At 48.2% G+C, this 16,436-nt stretch overlaps 1 pseudogene; it reads right to left on the bottom strand.

Annotated features, from left to right (window-relative positions):
• Positions 1-14,588: 14,588 nt before the first annotated feature.
• Positions 14,589-14,756, bottom strand: LOC137354736 (U2 spliceosomal RNA; annotated as a pseudogene).
• Between the last annotated feature and the right edge of the window lie 1,680 nt (positions 14,757-16,436).

Here is a 16,436-nt window from a genome sequence, read left to right as displayed (position 1 = left end):
AGTTCAGACATGAACTTATATTTAGTTTAGTTTAGTTTAGAGATACAGCACTGAAACAGGCCCTTCGGCCTACCGAGTCTGTGCCGACCATCAACCACCCATTTTATACTAATGCTACACTAATCCCATATTCCTACCACATCCCCACCTGTCCCATTTATTTCCCTACCACCTACCTATACTAGGGGCAATTTATAATGGCCAATTTACCTATCAACCTGCAAGTCTTTTGGCTTGTGGGAAAAAACCGGAACACCCGGAGAAAACCCACGCAGACACAGGGAGAACTTGTAAACTCCACACAGGCAGTACCCAGAATTGAACCCGGGTCGCTGGAGCTGTGTGGCTGCGGTGCTAACCACTGCGCCACTGTGAATGGGAGAGCAGGCTCGAAGGGACAAGTGGCCTACTCCCACTCCTAATTCATATGTTCGTACATGCGTATGTTCGTATGACAGGGAGAGGAGCTGGGGGAAAGTACTAAACCAAGCGGCAGGGAAGGAGAGGAAAGGAAATAGAGTAAAAGGATTGAGTACGTGAGAAGAAAGACAACAGACCAAGCCACAGACTGGAGGTGGGGCTCAAACTAAGATTCAAGGCCTTTCAGTGACTAAGTTGCTGCTCTTTAGAACCCCTTCCCAAATCCACATGAGCTAGAATCTGCTGCAGAGAAGGAGGCCATTTGGTCCATCATGCGGCACAGTGGTTAGCACCGCAGCCTCACAGCTCCAGCGACCCAGGTTCGGTTCTGGGTACTGCCTGTGTGGAGTTTGCAAGTTCTCCCTGTGACCGTGTGGGTTTTCGCTGGGTGCTCTGGTTTCCTCCCACAGCCAAAGACTTGCAATTTGATAGGTAAATTGGCCGTTGTAAATTGCCCCTACTGTAGGTAGGTGGTAGGAGAATGGTAGGGAATATGGGATTAATGTAGGATTAGTATAAATGGGTGGTTGTTGGTCAGCACAGACTTGGTGGGCTGAAGGGCCTGTTTCAGTGCTGTATCTCTCTATGACTCTATGCTAAGGTCAATTGGTAGCACTCTCCTTCAGTCAGGACGTTGTGGGTTCAAGCCCCACTCCGGAGACTTGGGCGAATTATCTAGCCTGATATAGAGAGTGTGCTGCACCATCGGAGATGCTGCCTTTCCGATCAGATGTGAAACTTAGATCTGGCTCTTTGTTCAAGTGGTTATGAAAGATCTCAGGGCATTGTTTGAAGACGCACAGCAGATATCTGGGTGTGCATTCATCCCCCAACCAACATCACCAAAAACAGCTCACGCATCTCATTGCACTTTGCGGGAGCTTACTGTGCGCAATTTGGCTGCTGTGTTAGCCTACATGACAACTGTGACTAGACTTCCAAAGTACTTCACGGGCAGTGAAGCACTTTGGGATATCATGAGGCTATCTAAGGTGCTATATAAATGCATATCTCCCAATCTTTTTTCTGTTCAGAAATCTCTGAAGAATCCTAAATCTCCTTCTTTGGAATTCTCTACCCCAGAGGTTAGTGAATGCTCAGTCATTGAATATATTCAAGACTGAGAGCAATAGGTTTTTGAACTGTAGGCAAATCAAGGGATATGGGGATCAGGCAGGATATTGGAGTTGAGGTAGATCAGCCATGATCTTATTGAATGGTGGAGCAGGCTCAAGGCGCCGAATGGCCTACTCCTGCCTCCTATCTCTTGTGTAAAAACCTTGCGATTTCAGTTGCCCCCTTAACTTTCACGTCTCTTTCTCAGCATCTCCCTTTCTTCTTTAAACACCCTGAGATATGTTAGCATGAGGAATGCGATATGCATGAAATAAAGGCCGGCTCGGGTCTGCAAATAAAACCTGACCCGAGCCCGACAGAACCACATCCGAGCCCGAACCCGACCCGACCCGACCCGACCCGACCCGACCATCAGTTAACTTACCTTCCATTTTTCACTTTGTTGATGATCTGCACAAGCTTAAAATAACTGTAACAAAACCACCTTTCGAGTCCAAAAATTAAATTAACATTGCAGCCACTTACCTGTGATAGAGTGTGTCCGGCCCGACCTGACCTGAGCCCGAATGCCGGATCCGGAGGTGCAACCCGACCTGACCCGAACCCGACACATGTCGGGATGTGTTATGTAAAGGCCGGTGTAGTAATCTGTGAGGCGATAATTGACATCTGCGTTGCAAAAGTAAAGAGGGCGGTTGCCGGGGCAATGGAAATCAGACAGATGATAAGCGTCACTGCTGAAGCTGGGATTGTTTTCTCTGAGCACAGAAGTTTAAGAAGAGCTTTAACAGAGGTGCTCAAAATCATGAATGGTTTTGAGAGAGTAAATAAAGAGAAACTGGTTCCATTGGCAGAAGGGTTGGTAACCCGAGGATTCAGATTTAAGATAATTGGCGAAAGAACCAGGGGTTAATGAGGAAACAATGTTTTAATGCTGTGAGTTGTAATCTGGAATACACTGCCTGAAAAGGCAGTAGAAGCAGATTCAACAGTGACTTTCAAAAGGGAATTGGGTAAATACTTGAAGGGGAAAAAAATATGCAGCGCTGTGGGGAAAGAGCAAGGGGTCTGGAACTGACTGCACAGCTCTTTCAAAGAGCTAGCACAGGCACAATGGGCCGAATGGCCCTCTTTTGCGCTGTATGGCTCTGTGATACCGCAGCTGTGATTGCAACCAGGTAGGTGATGAGAGAGCATCGCACCGCAGCAAATCCAGTCAGGAGGTTTATCACAAATCGGTTGTGTGTTTGCGGCTGCATCATAAAAAGGAGATTGCGAGCCTGTTGTCTGCCCAGCAAAACGTTCTGTTTCCCACGGAGAGAAGAACACACTCCAGAAACAGTTCTTGTGCAGAGCACAGACTCTGGATCTTGTCACACTATTTACAATTAAAGTGATTTAAGGCCTTTTCCTACCCTGGAGAGTTGCAATTTCTCACCTTTAATCAAGCATTCCAAACAGCCCCACTGATAAATCTTGTTAAAGTGCATTATTAAAAATTGCAGGCTTCCCTTTCAGGTTCATTATGGGCACTGTACAAACACACATAAACTATACTTAAGTTAATTTAAGCAGCTGAAGGTTAATGGCAAAGTCTCTGGAACAGAATAAAAACAGTTATGAATTGTAAGAACATGCCTGTGGGCTAAATATTCCTTTCAATTGAGTAAAGCCTTTGCTTCTAACTCCATAAGCCCAGAATTTACTGTCAGTGACAAATGCTTAACATGTTCATTTAACAGCGCTCTCTATTCTATCTTAATACAGGTTTAACCCGTTCATTTTAAATGGGTTAATGTCTCCGCTAAATAAATGGATAGAGAATATTACATGGAATGTACAACACAGAAAAAGGCCATTTGGCCCAACTGGTTTGTGCCGTGTGTTTATGAGCCTCCTCCCAACCCTCTTCATCTCACCCTTTCAGCATAATCTTCTATTCCTTGCTCCATCACGTGCTTAACTAGCTTCTCCTTCAATCCATCTATGCTATAGTCTCCTCAACTACTCTTTGTGGTAGTGAGTTGCACATTCTCACCACTCTCTGGGTAAAGAAATTTCTCCTGAATTCCTTATTGGATTTATTAGTGACTATCTTATATTTATGACTTCTAGTTTTGGACTTCCTCCCACAAGTCTACTCTATTAAACCTTTCGATAAACAGGTCTGCCCGACTGTGTCCGCTTCCAGCTAGCTTAGCAAGGACCGGGGATCATAGCTGGAACCTCTCTGGTCTATTTGATTAGGGCAGACGTAGGGCTTGTTAAGGTAGACAAAGGAAAGATGTTTCCACCTGTGGGAACCATACTGGGCAGCACACTTGCCGAACGGGTCATTCCAACTCAGTTTTTTTACATTATCGGTCATCGAGCTGAGAGAAATCAGTGGGTGGAAGAAGGGGAGATGCTTCCATTGGGATATAGGAACATAGGAAATAGAAGCAGGAGTAGGCCATTCGGCCCCTCGAGCCTGCTCCGCCTTTCAAACAAATCATCTACCTCCATGCCATTTTTCCCCACTGTCCCCATATCCCTTGATGTCATTAGTATCCAGAAATCTATCAATTTCTGCCTTTAACATGCTCAATGATTGAGTTTCCACAGCCCTCTGGGGTAGAGAATTCCAAAGATTCACCACCCTCTGAGTGAATTGTTTCCTCCTCATTTCAGTCTGAAATGGCCGACCTCTTATTCTGAGACTGTGAACCCTAGTTCTAGACTCAGCAGCCAGGGGAAACATCCTATCCACATCTACCCTGTCACGCCCTGTAAGAACTTTGCAAGTTTCAATGAGATCACTTCTCATTCTTTGAAACTCTAGAGAATACAGGCCCAGTTTCTGCAATCTCTCCTCATAAGACAATCCCGCAATTCCAGGGATTGACAACCTAGGGTTCGCATCACCTAGGCAGTTATAGCACAGACCAGACCTGATCGAGGAGGCGGGGTTGTTGGAGGCATGTGATGACAACTTCCAGGATTATGTCCAATCAGAGTTGGCAACCTAAAGTCAACGACAATTTCACTCTCACTGACTCAACCTGAGGAAGGGCCACTGGGATGAGGTACCAGAGGATGTCCAACGCCCAGGATGGGTGAGCACTTTCAGGCCTGGCAAGGAAATAAGCCGGAGGAAAAATATTAATTTAAAGGCAGGATTTTTCATAAAATTCACCCCTGGTTTTAGTTTGGTTTGACGGGCAGAACCAAGGTCATACCGACTCAAGAATTTTTAACAATTAACCTCCCCTGCACCCTGACTGATACTGATAAGTCACAGGAGATTAGTTAAAGATCCTGGTAAACGGCCCACATAAATACTGGGCCAACTAAATCCTGTCCTGTGTTTATAAAGAAGAACTGCTGATGTACTCCAGTCAAGACTTGCATTCCAGTGGGACACAATTCTTCCACTGCTATCAACTGCCAGGCTTCTTTTTAATTTAAGAACATACAAAAGGTCACTTTATTCCCAGGAATAGTTGCTCTTTAAATCTGATGTTGTTGAGCGAGAATTAAAATTTTTGCTCAAAAGTATAACTTTATTTCCCCCTTCTCTTTGGGTGGGGCGGCTCATGCTTCCATGATTCCACAGGTTCCAAATGCCCTCTGGTTTCCCCACCCAAGTGGCTAGTACATAGAATATACAGCACAGAAACAGGCCATTCGGCCCAACCCACCTCTGCTCGTGTTTATGCTCCACTCAAGTCACCTCCCACTCTATCTGCCTCATCTCAGCCTTTTAGCATATCTTTTCATTCCTGTTTCTCTTATGTGCTTGTCTAGTTTCCTTTTGAAAGCATCTAAGATATTTGCCTCAACCACTTCCTGTAGTGGTTGAATTTTACATTCAAATAATTCTGTGAGGAAAGAAATTTCGCCTATCGATTAATTAGCAACTATCTTATATTTACACTCCTAGTTTTGGATTCTCCCACAAGTGGACTCATTCTCTTCACATCTACAAGGTGCGACCCATTCATATTTTTAAAGACCTCTATTAAGTCACCTCTAAGACTTCTCTTTTCTAAAGAAAAAAAGCCCCATCTGTAGTCTCTCCGTTCTGGTGCCATCCTTGTAATGAGAATCCTTGTAAATCTGTTTTTTTGCACTTTCACCAGTGCTACAATGTCCTTTTCATAGTATGGAGAGCAGAACTGTGCACAGTACTCTAGGTGCAGCATAACCATTTTTTTTTTTAGCGTTTTTATGGCAGGATATTACGTTGGTGCATCACAACCAAATCCACTGCTGTTTTCCTGCGGTGGTCATACCCATGCATTGGGACAGCAATGGGGATAGGAAACCCTGGGCAATTTTCTAATTTATTGTCACGGAGACAAACTCTTAGCACACCCTATCCAAAAGCATTGGCTTTCAAATTCCTTCTTGGAATATGGGCATTGCGAGCAAGGCCAGCATTTAATGCCCATCTCTAGTTGCCCTTCAGCAGGATGTGGTGAGCAGCCTTCTTGAACCGCGGCAGTTCCTGTGGTGAAGGTGCTCCCACAGTGCTGTTCGATAGGGAGCATCAGCATTTTGACCCAGTGACAACGAATGTCAAGTGACGATGGTGTGTGACCTGGACAGGATCCTGCAGATGATGCATTGCTGGTTATCTTTCAAAATTCTATAGTTTCTGTAAGGGTTCCTACAGACTGGAAAGTAGCAAATGTAACCCCACTATTTAAGAAGGGAGCAAGAGAGAAAACAGAGAACTACAGACCTATTAGTTTGATGTCAGTAGTAGGAAAATATTAGAATCTGTTCTAAAGAATAAGCTAGCTGGACACTTGGAAAATAATGGTATGATTGGGCAGAGTCAACATGGATTTGTAAAAGGGAAATCATGCTTGACAAACCTGTTGGAGTTTTTTGAGGATGTTACTTGTAGCATAGATAAAAGAGAACCAGTGGATGTGGTGTATTTGGATTTTCAGAAGGCTTTTGATAAGGTCCCACATAAGATGGTTCGTAAACAAAATTAGAGCACATGGGATTGGGGGTAATATACTGCCATGGATTGAGAATTGGTTAACAGACAGAAAGCAGAGAGTAGGAATAAATGGGTCATTCTCAGGATGGCAGGCTGTAATTAGTGGGGCACTGTAAGGATCAGTGCTTGGGCCACAGATGTTCACAATCTATATAAATTATTTGGATATGGGGTCCAATTGTAATATTTCCAAATTTGCGGAAAGCACAAAACTAGGTGGAAAGTAAGTTGTGAGGAGGATCCAAGAGGATTTGGACAGGCTAAGTGAATGAATAAGAACACGGTAGATGGAATATAATGTGAATAAGTGTGAAGTGATCCACTTTGGTGGAAAAAACAGAAAGGCAGAGTATTTCTTAAATGGTGAGAGGTTGGGAAGTGTTGATGTCCAATGGGATCTGGGTGTCCTTGTTCGTGAATCACTGAAAGCTAGTATGCAGGTGGAGCAAGCAATTAAGAAGGCAAATGGTATGTTGGCCTTCATTGCAAGGGGAGTTGAGTACAGGAGTAAAGATGTATTGTTTTAATTGTATAAAGCATTGGTGAGACTGCACCTGGAATATTGTGTACAGTTTTGCTTTCCTTATCTAAGGAAGGATATATTTGCCACAGAGGGAGTGCAATAGAGGTTCACCAGGCTGATCCCTGGGATGACGGGATTGTCTTTTGAGGAGAGATTGCAGAAACTGGGCCTGTATTCTTATAGAGTTTTGAAGAATGAGAGGTGATCTCATTGAAACTTACAAAATTCTTACAAGGCGTGACAGGGTAGATGTGGATAGGAAGTTTCCTCTGGCTGGTGAGTCTAGAACCAGGGGACACAGTCTCAGAATAAGGGGCAGGCCATTTAAGACTGAGATGAGGAGGAATTTCTTCACTCAGAGGGTGGTGAATCTATGGAATTCTCTACCCCAGAGGGCTGTGGAAGCTCAATCATTGAGCATGTTCAAGACAGAACTCGATAGATTTCTCAATACTAATGACATCAAGGGATATGGGAATAGTGGGGCAAAATGGCGTAGAGGTAGATGATCAGCCATGACCTGTCTGAATGGCGGAGCAGGCACGACGGGCCGAATGGCCTACTCCTGCTCCCATTTCCTATGATCCAATGATCCAATGTACCTGCTGCCCTTGTTGTTCTGGGGCGCAAAGGTCACAGGTTTGGGAAGTGTTTTCGAAGGAGCCTTGGCGAGTTGCTTTGAAGCAACTATGCCACACAAACTGTAGTGGTTCACCACCATCTTCTCAAAGGCAACTAGGATTGGGCAATAAATGCAAAGCTTTGCCAGTGATGCCCACATCACAAGGCTGACTTAAGAAAAAAATGCAGGGATGCTGATGCCAAATGTCATAACTTTATTGCCATCTCAGCTGAGATCAGAGACAGACTGAAATGCAATCTGGATGTACGTTTGAAGTAATATGGTATATATTCCAACTGGCACGGTTTTGACCTGAATGCTTAATGTGCTTACATTACAACTTAAGAGTTTTACCGCAGATACCTTTCTCAGATTTGGCCATGTTAGACCAGGTTTGTAGCTAACTCCTTGCTCCCTATAACCTGATGTCTATTGATTATCTGCTTTAAACCTGGGTAATTAGAAGCAAGATCAAGGATTGAACAGAAAACCATTGTTACTTTATTTCTTGTTATGTTGTGAGCTCTCATGAGGCCCTGGAAGGTGATACAATAAACATTCTATTGATTGTTGCTTAGGCTATAACCTGCCAGATTTATTAAACACTAAATGGAAAAGTACACAGTAATAATCATATATTGTAGATTTATAGCGAAAATCTCAACTGGACCAGCCACATAAATCTTCTTCTTCTTGTCATGTCGCTACACCTTCCCTTGCCTCTGCCCCAAACAGGCTCTGGCTAGAGGAAAAGTTGGGTGCAGCATTGTAGAAGGATTTCCAGGTGAAACAAAGCCTGACAGTGACCACAATGTGACTGCTTCTCCATGAACCCCCCCTCCCCCTCCCCACCACCAGCCATATAAGAGCAGACCAGGGGCTTCTGACTTCCTAAAGCCTCGCCACTGCCGACAAAGCACAAGTCAGAAGTGTGTGGAATGCTCTCCACTTGCCTGGATGGGTGCAGCTCCAACAACACTCAAGAAGCTCGACACATCCAGGACAAAGCAGCCTGCTTAATTGGCACCCCATTCACCACTTTAAACATGCACTCCCTCCACCATCAGTGCACTGTGGCAGCAGTGTGTACCATCCACAAGATGCATTGTAGCAACTCACCAAGCCTCCTTTGACAGCACCTTCCAAACCCACAGCTTCTACCACCATCAGTCAGTGAGCATGTGTAAGCTGAAGCAACAGCAAGTCTCCATTAAAGCTCCACGTTCAGCCACTATGCCTGCCCTTCAATTTGTTTGTATTAATCTAGAAAGAGATTATATAATACTACCAACCCAAGCGACAAATGAAAAAAAGCAGCAGGTGCATGGGAGCGCCACCACCTGCAAGTTCTCCTCCAAGTCACACACCATCTTGATTTGGAAATATATCGCCGTTCCTTTCTCCTTACAGGGTGAAAATCCTGGAAGTCGCTATCTAAAACCACAGGGGCACAGGGCTCAAGTAGAATACTCACAACCGCTTTCTCAAGAGCAACTTTCATATGTAGTAGCTTGCTACCGCATGCAGTAGTTGAGGCTAATAACATAGAAGCCTTTAAGAGGAAGCTGTTTAAATACATGAGGGAGAAAGGAATAGAATGATATGCAGAAGGGGTTAAATGAAAAGAGGTGAGAGGAGACTCATGTGGAGTATAAACATAGACTTGTTGGACTGTGTGGAACCGTTTCTTCTATATGGTAGCCAGTTCCACATTCTAACCACTCTCTGAGTAAAGAAGCTGCTCTTAATTTCTGTATTGGATTTGTTAGTGGCTGTAAAATAATTTTTTTTATTTCCAAAATATACTTTATTCATAAAAATCTGTAAAAATTACATTACCAGTTTCAAACAGCACCAAGTCAAAAAATACAAACAGTGCAAAGGAGGTCCGTTTGCTTCATTACAATAATGAGTTGCCTCACAGCCCTTCCATTTCACATTTGTCACGCCAATTACATTTTTACATTTTACAGCAAATGAAAATTTTCCCGATGCAGTTCGAGGGGTTTTCCAGGGATCCAGCCCCTCCGTTCAGGTTTGGTGGGTGACCTTACACTGTGGTCTTTCCCCATTGAGCCTTTGCTGCGGCTGCCCCAAGCTTTAGTGCGTCCCTCAGCACGTAGTCCTGGACCTTGGAATGTGCCAGTCTGCAACATTCGGTGGTGGACAACTCTTTGCGCTGGAAGACCAGCAAGTTTCGGGCAGACCAAAGGGCGTCTTTCACCGAATTGATAGTCCTCCAGCAGCAGTTGATGTTTGTCTCGGTGTGCGTCCCTGGGAACAGCCCGTAGAGCACAGACTCCTGTGTTACAGAGCTGCTTGGGATGAACCTCGACAAAAACCACTGCATCTCTTTCCACACCTGCTTTGCAAAGACACATTCCAGGAGGAGGTGGGCGACCGTCTCTTCCGCACCACAGCCACCGCGGGGGCATTGTGCGGAGGGGGCGAGACTTCGGGCGTGCATGAAGGATCTGACAGGGAGGGCCCTTCTCACCACCAGCCAAGCTACATCTTGGTGCTTGTTTGAAAGTTCTGGTGATGAGGCATTCCACCAAATGACTTTGGCGGTCTGCTCGGGGAACCATCCGACAGGATCCACCGTCTCCTTTTCCCGTAGGGCCTTGAGGACATTCTGTGCAGACCACTGCCTGATGGAGCATTGGTCAAAGGTGTTTTCCCGCAGAAACTGCTCCACGAAGGATAGGTGGTACGGCACGGTCCAACTGCATGGAGCGTTCCGCGGCAATGTGACCAGGCCCATCCTTCGCAACACCGGGGACAGATAGAACCTCAGCACGTAGTGACACTTGGAGTTTGCGTACTGGGGATCGACACACAGCTTGATGCAGCCGCACACGAAGGTGGTCATCAGGATGAGGGCCACGTTGGGTACATTTTCCCCGCCCTTATCCAGAGATTTGAACATCGTGTCCCTCCGGACCCGGTCCATTTTAGATCCCCAGATGAAGCGGAAAATGGCTCGGGTGACTGCCACGGCGCAGGAGTGGGGTATGGGCCAGACCTGCGCCACGTGGAGCAACAACGTGAGCGCCTCGCACCTGATGACCAGGATCTTACCCACAATGGAGAGAGATCGCTGCCCCCACATGCCCGACTTTTGTCGTACCTTGGCTACTCGCTCCTCCCAGGTTTTGGTGCACGCCCCGGCCCTTCCAAACCATATCACCAGCACCTTCAGGTAATCTGACCTGACGGTGAAGGGGACAAAGGATCGGTCAGCCCAGTTCCCAAAGAACATGGCCTCACTCTTGCCGTGGTTAACTTTGGCTCCTGAGGCCAGTTCGAACTGGTCGCAGATGCTCATCAGTCTGCGCACGGACAGCGGATCCGAGCAGAAGACGGAGACGTCATCCATGTACAGGGAGGTTTTAACCTGAGTGCCTCCGCTGCCTGGGATTGTCACCCCTCTTATGCTCGCATCCTTCCTAATAGACTCAGCAAAGGGTTCAATACAGCAAACAAACAAGACCGGGGAGAGAGGGCAGCCCTGTCTGACTCCAGATTTGATTGGGAAACTTTCCGATTCCCACCCGTTGATTGAGACTGCGCTACTGATGTTTGTGTAGAGCAGTTTGATCCAATTGCAGATTCCCTCCCCAAACCCCATTTTGGAAAGCACGTCCACCATGTAGGTGTGTGATATCCTGTCAAAAGCCTTCTCCTGGTCCAGGCTGATGAGGCAGGTGTCCACCCTCCTGTCCCGTACGTAGGCGATCGTATCCCTGAGTAGCACGAGACTATCAGAGATCTTCCTGCCGGGTACAGTACGGGTCTGATCAGGATGAATCACCAACTCCAGAACAGACTTGACTCGACTGGCTATGACTTTGGACAGAATCTTGCAGGCAACATTAAGCAGTGAGATGGGCCGCCAATTTCTGATTTCTGCCCTCTCCCCCTTCTGCTTGTAAATGAGGGTGATGATGCCTTTCCTCATGGATTCTGACATGCTGCCGGCCAGGAGCATACTCTCGTATACTTCCAGCAGGTCCGGGCCGACCCAGTCCCACAGGGCCGAGTACAACTCGACCGGTAAGCCGTCGCTCCCGGGAGTTTTACTCGTCTCGAAAGACTCGACGGCCTTTGTCAGCTCGTCCAGAGTTAGCGGCTTGTCCAGTCCCTCCCTCCTGCTGTCATCTAAGACCTCTGTGATAGATGACAGGAAGGACTGGGAGGCTCTGCTGTCTGTGGGCTTCGCGTCATACAGCCCAGCATAAAAGGATTTGCTGATCCTTAGTATGTCGGACTGCGAAGACGTTACCGAGCCATCTTCTTCCTTCAGGCTGCTGATAACAGAGCTCTCTCTGTGTACCTTTTGGAAGAAGTAACGCGAGCACGTCTCATCCTGCTCGATGGAGCGGACTCTGGACCGGAAGATGATCTTGGAGGCCTCCTTGGCAAAGAGCAAGGCCTGCTGGCTCTTCACCTCATGGAGGTCCTCCTTGACCTCGACCCCCATTGACTGCAACCGGAGTAGATTTTGCATAATTTTCTGGAGTCGGGACAGTTCCCTCTGTCTCTCTCTCGCCTTCTGAACACCTTTGTGGATGAAGAACCTCTTGATGTTCTCCTTAGTCGCTTCCCACCAGTGAACTGGAGACTCAAAGAGGGGTTTCACGGTCCTCCAACCTTTGTAATCCCTTTTGAGTTCCTCAATGTTCTCTGGGGTCAGCAGTGTCGCATTGAGCTTCCACGTCCCTCTGCCAACCCGCTGGTCGTCCTGTAAGTGACAGTCGGCCAGTAAGAGGCAGTGGTCGGAGAAGAACACCGGCTTGACGTCGGTGGATCCGACCGTGACAGCACGGGACACAAACAGGAAGTCAATCCTGGAACGGGCAGACCCGTCCGATCTTGACCATGTGTATCTGCGCTGCGCTCCGTCTGCAGGTTTGCTGAAGACGTCGTGCAGTTTGGCATCTTTAACTGTTACCATTAGGAATCTGGACGTAGCGTCCAGTTTGCTGTCGTCACTGCCGGATCGTCCAGCCGCATCGATGATGCAGTTGAAGTCACCGCCTAGGATGACCGGCCTGGACGTCGCCAGCAGCAGTGGGAGCTGCTGGAAGACGGTCAGCCGCTCGCTGCGTTGTACCGGGGCGTACACGTTGATCAACCGGAGCGGAGCGTTGTTGTACATCACGTCTGCTACGAGGAGGCGGCCGCCCACCACCTCCTTAACTTCGGAGATGGTGAAGTTACCTCCCCGCAGCAGAATACCCAGGCCGGAGGAACGGCAGTCATTACCCCCCGACCAGATCGATGGCCCGTGGGACCACCATCGCGACCACTGCCTGTAGGTGCTGAGGTGTGGTATTCCACACTCCTGCAGAAACAGTAGGTCAGCTTTGACCTTGGCAAGGTAATCCAAGGTTGAAACACATCGCGTAGTAGATTTAATGCTCCGCACATTAATGGAAGCAATTCTTACACCCATTTTTTTACTAAAAATTAGTTGTTGCTTCCCATACCATTTGTCCTCGCTAGTCCCAGTCCTTCGGGATGTTCCTGCATACCCATCGTGTGCGCAAGCAGTTTCACGTTGGTTGGGCTCAGAAACCCCTCCTGCTTTTTCATGCAGTGTTTGTTCCGCTCGGGTGACATCGGGGGGGTCTTGTAGGCAGAGAGGATTGGGTTGTCCTCAGCTGCTTCCATCTGTTCCTCCTCGAAAACATCACTGCTCCCGGCTTCCCGGAGCTGAGGTGCGCCAGACGCGTCTTTGCTCCCGATGTCCCGAAGCTGAGATGCGTTGGCCACGCCGTTACGTGTGGCGCATTGGGGTTGGGGCACACCGGGCCCATCACAGCTTCCAGTGCGTGGGGGCTGGGATGCTTTATCATCCATCTTGGAGTTCTGCCGCCTCTTTTGAAGGGGCTGTCGTTCCAGCATTTCCCCGTCCAGTGAAGAGGAGTTGTTGCAGTCTGATTCAGAAGATAGCCTCCTCTTGCCACTGGTTTGGGTGGTGCTCTGTTCCGCTTTTGGATGTTTTTTCTTTGTGGTTTTCCTCTGGACCACTTGCCACTGACCTGTTTGTCCATCTGCTGCCTCCTCCTCCATTGATTCTGTCTGTGGAGGAGGGGTTTCCGGGCGCTGGGTAGGTGCTGGGTCGCTGGTTTCAGCTGCCTCCCCTTCCTTCTCAGGTTGAAGTTCCTCACTGCGGAGAAGGTTGCTGGTCTCCTTTCGAACACTGGACTCCTTCATCGAACCTTCTCCCGGCCTATCCTTGGACCTTGCTGCCTGAGCATAACTGAGGCAGCGTTTGGGGCAGGTTTTGTAGAGATGGCCTGCCGCACCACACAAGTTGCAACACTTAGTCTGCTTACAGTCCTTGGTCTGATGGCCTTCCTCCTTGCAGTTCTTGCAAACAACCGTGCTGTAGTTGGTTGCCATGTGACCAGATTTGCCACAAGTGCGGCAAATTCTGGGCTGCCCAGCGTAGACCAAGAAGCCTCGACTTCCCCCGATAGCGAAGCTGGAGGGAGGGTGGATGATGGCTCCACTGGGATCTACCTTCAAGGTCACCTTGACCTGCCGCTTGCTGGTCCAAATCCCAAAGGGGTCCTTGACATCAGTGCTGCTGCCGGCCACCTCGACGTACCTGGCGAGAAAGGTGAGTACATCCACCACCGGAACATGGGGGTTGTAGAGGTGAATCGTCACCACCCGGTCCCGTTGTGACGGAAGCGTGAAGAGCGGCTCCGCTGTGAGGATCGACAGCGGCGCCCGGTCCCCTTTCTCCTTGAACGCCTTCAGGAACTTGATGCATCCCGCCACGTTCCAGAACGTCACGTCGAAGTATCCACTGCTGGGGAAATCCTGCAGGCAGAAGACGTCCGTCGCTTGAAATCCGCAGCAATCGAAGAGAATTTTCTTGATGAAGAAGCTGCGATCGACCGGTGCATCTCCTTCCTTGTCCTTCACGACCACCCGAACGGTGTTGCGCACTCCCTGGCCCGAAGCTCGAAAATTGGTTATAACCATTTTACTCAAAGCTTCCCCAGGATCAAAAGGCAATGATCACGGTCTCTTCTCAATCAAATAAGCACTGATAAGAACAGATACTACACTTGATCTTAGCCAAAAGGCCGAGAAGCGGACCTTCACTATAGCCCATAATTTTGGTTGCCCGAACAAGTGGAAACATCCTATCTATGCCTATCCAATCAAATCCCTTCATAAAGACCTCTATTTAGGACACTGTTAAGACAAAGGAGGATGTACCTTTTTGGCCAGGCTTTCAGTGGGGATGTCTGGCAGGAGCAAGTTATCTGTCGTGATAGTGTATTTGTTAGCATGTTAAAAAATAATCATTTAAATATATGTTTATGCTAATAGGTATGTCATCACAGGAAGTGATGCAATATCATGTGATTCAGTTCTCTTGCTCAGTCAGTGAGCATGTGTAAGCTGAAGCAACAGCAAGTCTCCACGAAAGCTCCACTTTCAAACTCTATGCCTGCCCCTCAATTTGTTTGTATTAATCTCGAAAGAGATTATATAACACTACCTACACAAGGGATGAAAGTAAAAAGGCAGCGGGCGAAAACAATGGTGGCCCACACACACGGACCACTTACCGCCATGCTGCTGCGATCTAGCACGCTGCGGCTCATTTTAATACGCAGGGCGGGCCATTCCCCCGTCAATCATGTGGCGGCAGCGGACTCTGCACAGAAACTTCAGAGATGAACCCCATACACCACCCCGCCCCTGCCCACTACACTATAAATAAATTTCTGAACCGTTCCCCCCCCAATACAATGAAGATTAATGGCTGCCTGTCTTCCCCCACCCAAAACACATTGAAGATTTGACTTCTCCCCACCAACAACTGTACAGAGTGCAGAGGTCACCCCTTCCCCCCTCCCCCTACACTAGAAATGCAGGGTTGACCCCGTTTCCCACCCCCTCCCAACTTCACGAAAAATCCTAAGCTTCCCCCCCATCCCCAACTCAGTATCGGCAGCTTTCCCTGGACGGGAAAGTGAAGGCACGTGAGTGGAGGATCCCGGACAGCCGGTAAGATCGCGGGGAATTGTAGGTAAATGCTTTCACGTTTCAAATATTTAAAATCGGGTCCCATTGCTGAGTGGCGGTGGTGCCGCCACAGAGCCTCGCCACTGCCCGGAAGATCGAGCTCAGCAATCCCGACATTGGGCTTCGTGGTGGGCCATTGCCGCTGCAATCCTCAGCCATCCCATCCCACCCACCCCAGCACAGAGCCCAAGGTCGGAAACTCAACAAAATTAAAACTTGGAGGGTCAATCAACAAGGGTTGTTCACCTTGTAGCGGTTGGTCGCACAGGCCTGCAGGCAAGGTCACAATCTTCAGACACACTAGGTGGAATTTTATGCTCTCCCCCGTGGCAGGTTTGGAGGCAGGGAGAACCCTCGACTATCACTCCCCTGCCCTTGCTGCCGAACCCCCTTCCCTCCCTCCCTGCCCCGCAGACCCCACCCTGCAAGACCCCTCCCCCCATGACCTACCTTAAGCCTGGTTCCAACACCACTCCTCGATGTCTGGTCGCTACAGCAGCAGCCACTGCCTCCGAGGTGGTGCTGCAGCTGCCGGCCTCTGATTGGCCAGCAGCTCTGCAAGGCCAAGACTTCCGGTGACGGGGTCCTAAATCCTATGGAAGGCCCGCCGCTGTCCAGTTAAGTGCCAGATTGGCACCAACATAAAATTCCCCCCCACTGCCTTAGAAGTTCACTCCAGGCTGGATTTTGGAGCTTATGACTTCAAGTTAGTAATCCTGACTCCCTAAGACAACTTTTAA

This window comes from Heterodontus francisci, chromosome 41, assembly GCF_036365525.1.
Source record: "Heterodontus francisci isolate sHetFra1 chromosome 41, sHetFra1.hap1, whole genome shotgun sequence".
Classification (NCBI taxonomy): Eukaryota; Metazoa; Chordata; class Chondrichthyes; order Heterodontiformes; family Heterodontidae; genus Heterodontus; species Heterodontus francisci.
Note: the sequence above shows the minus strand (reverse complement) of the source record. Positions and strands in the feature narration are given on the sequence as shown.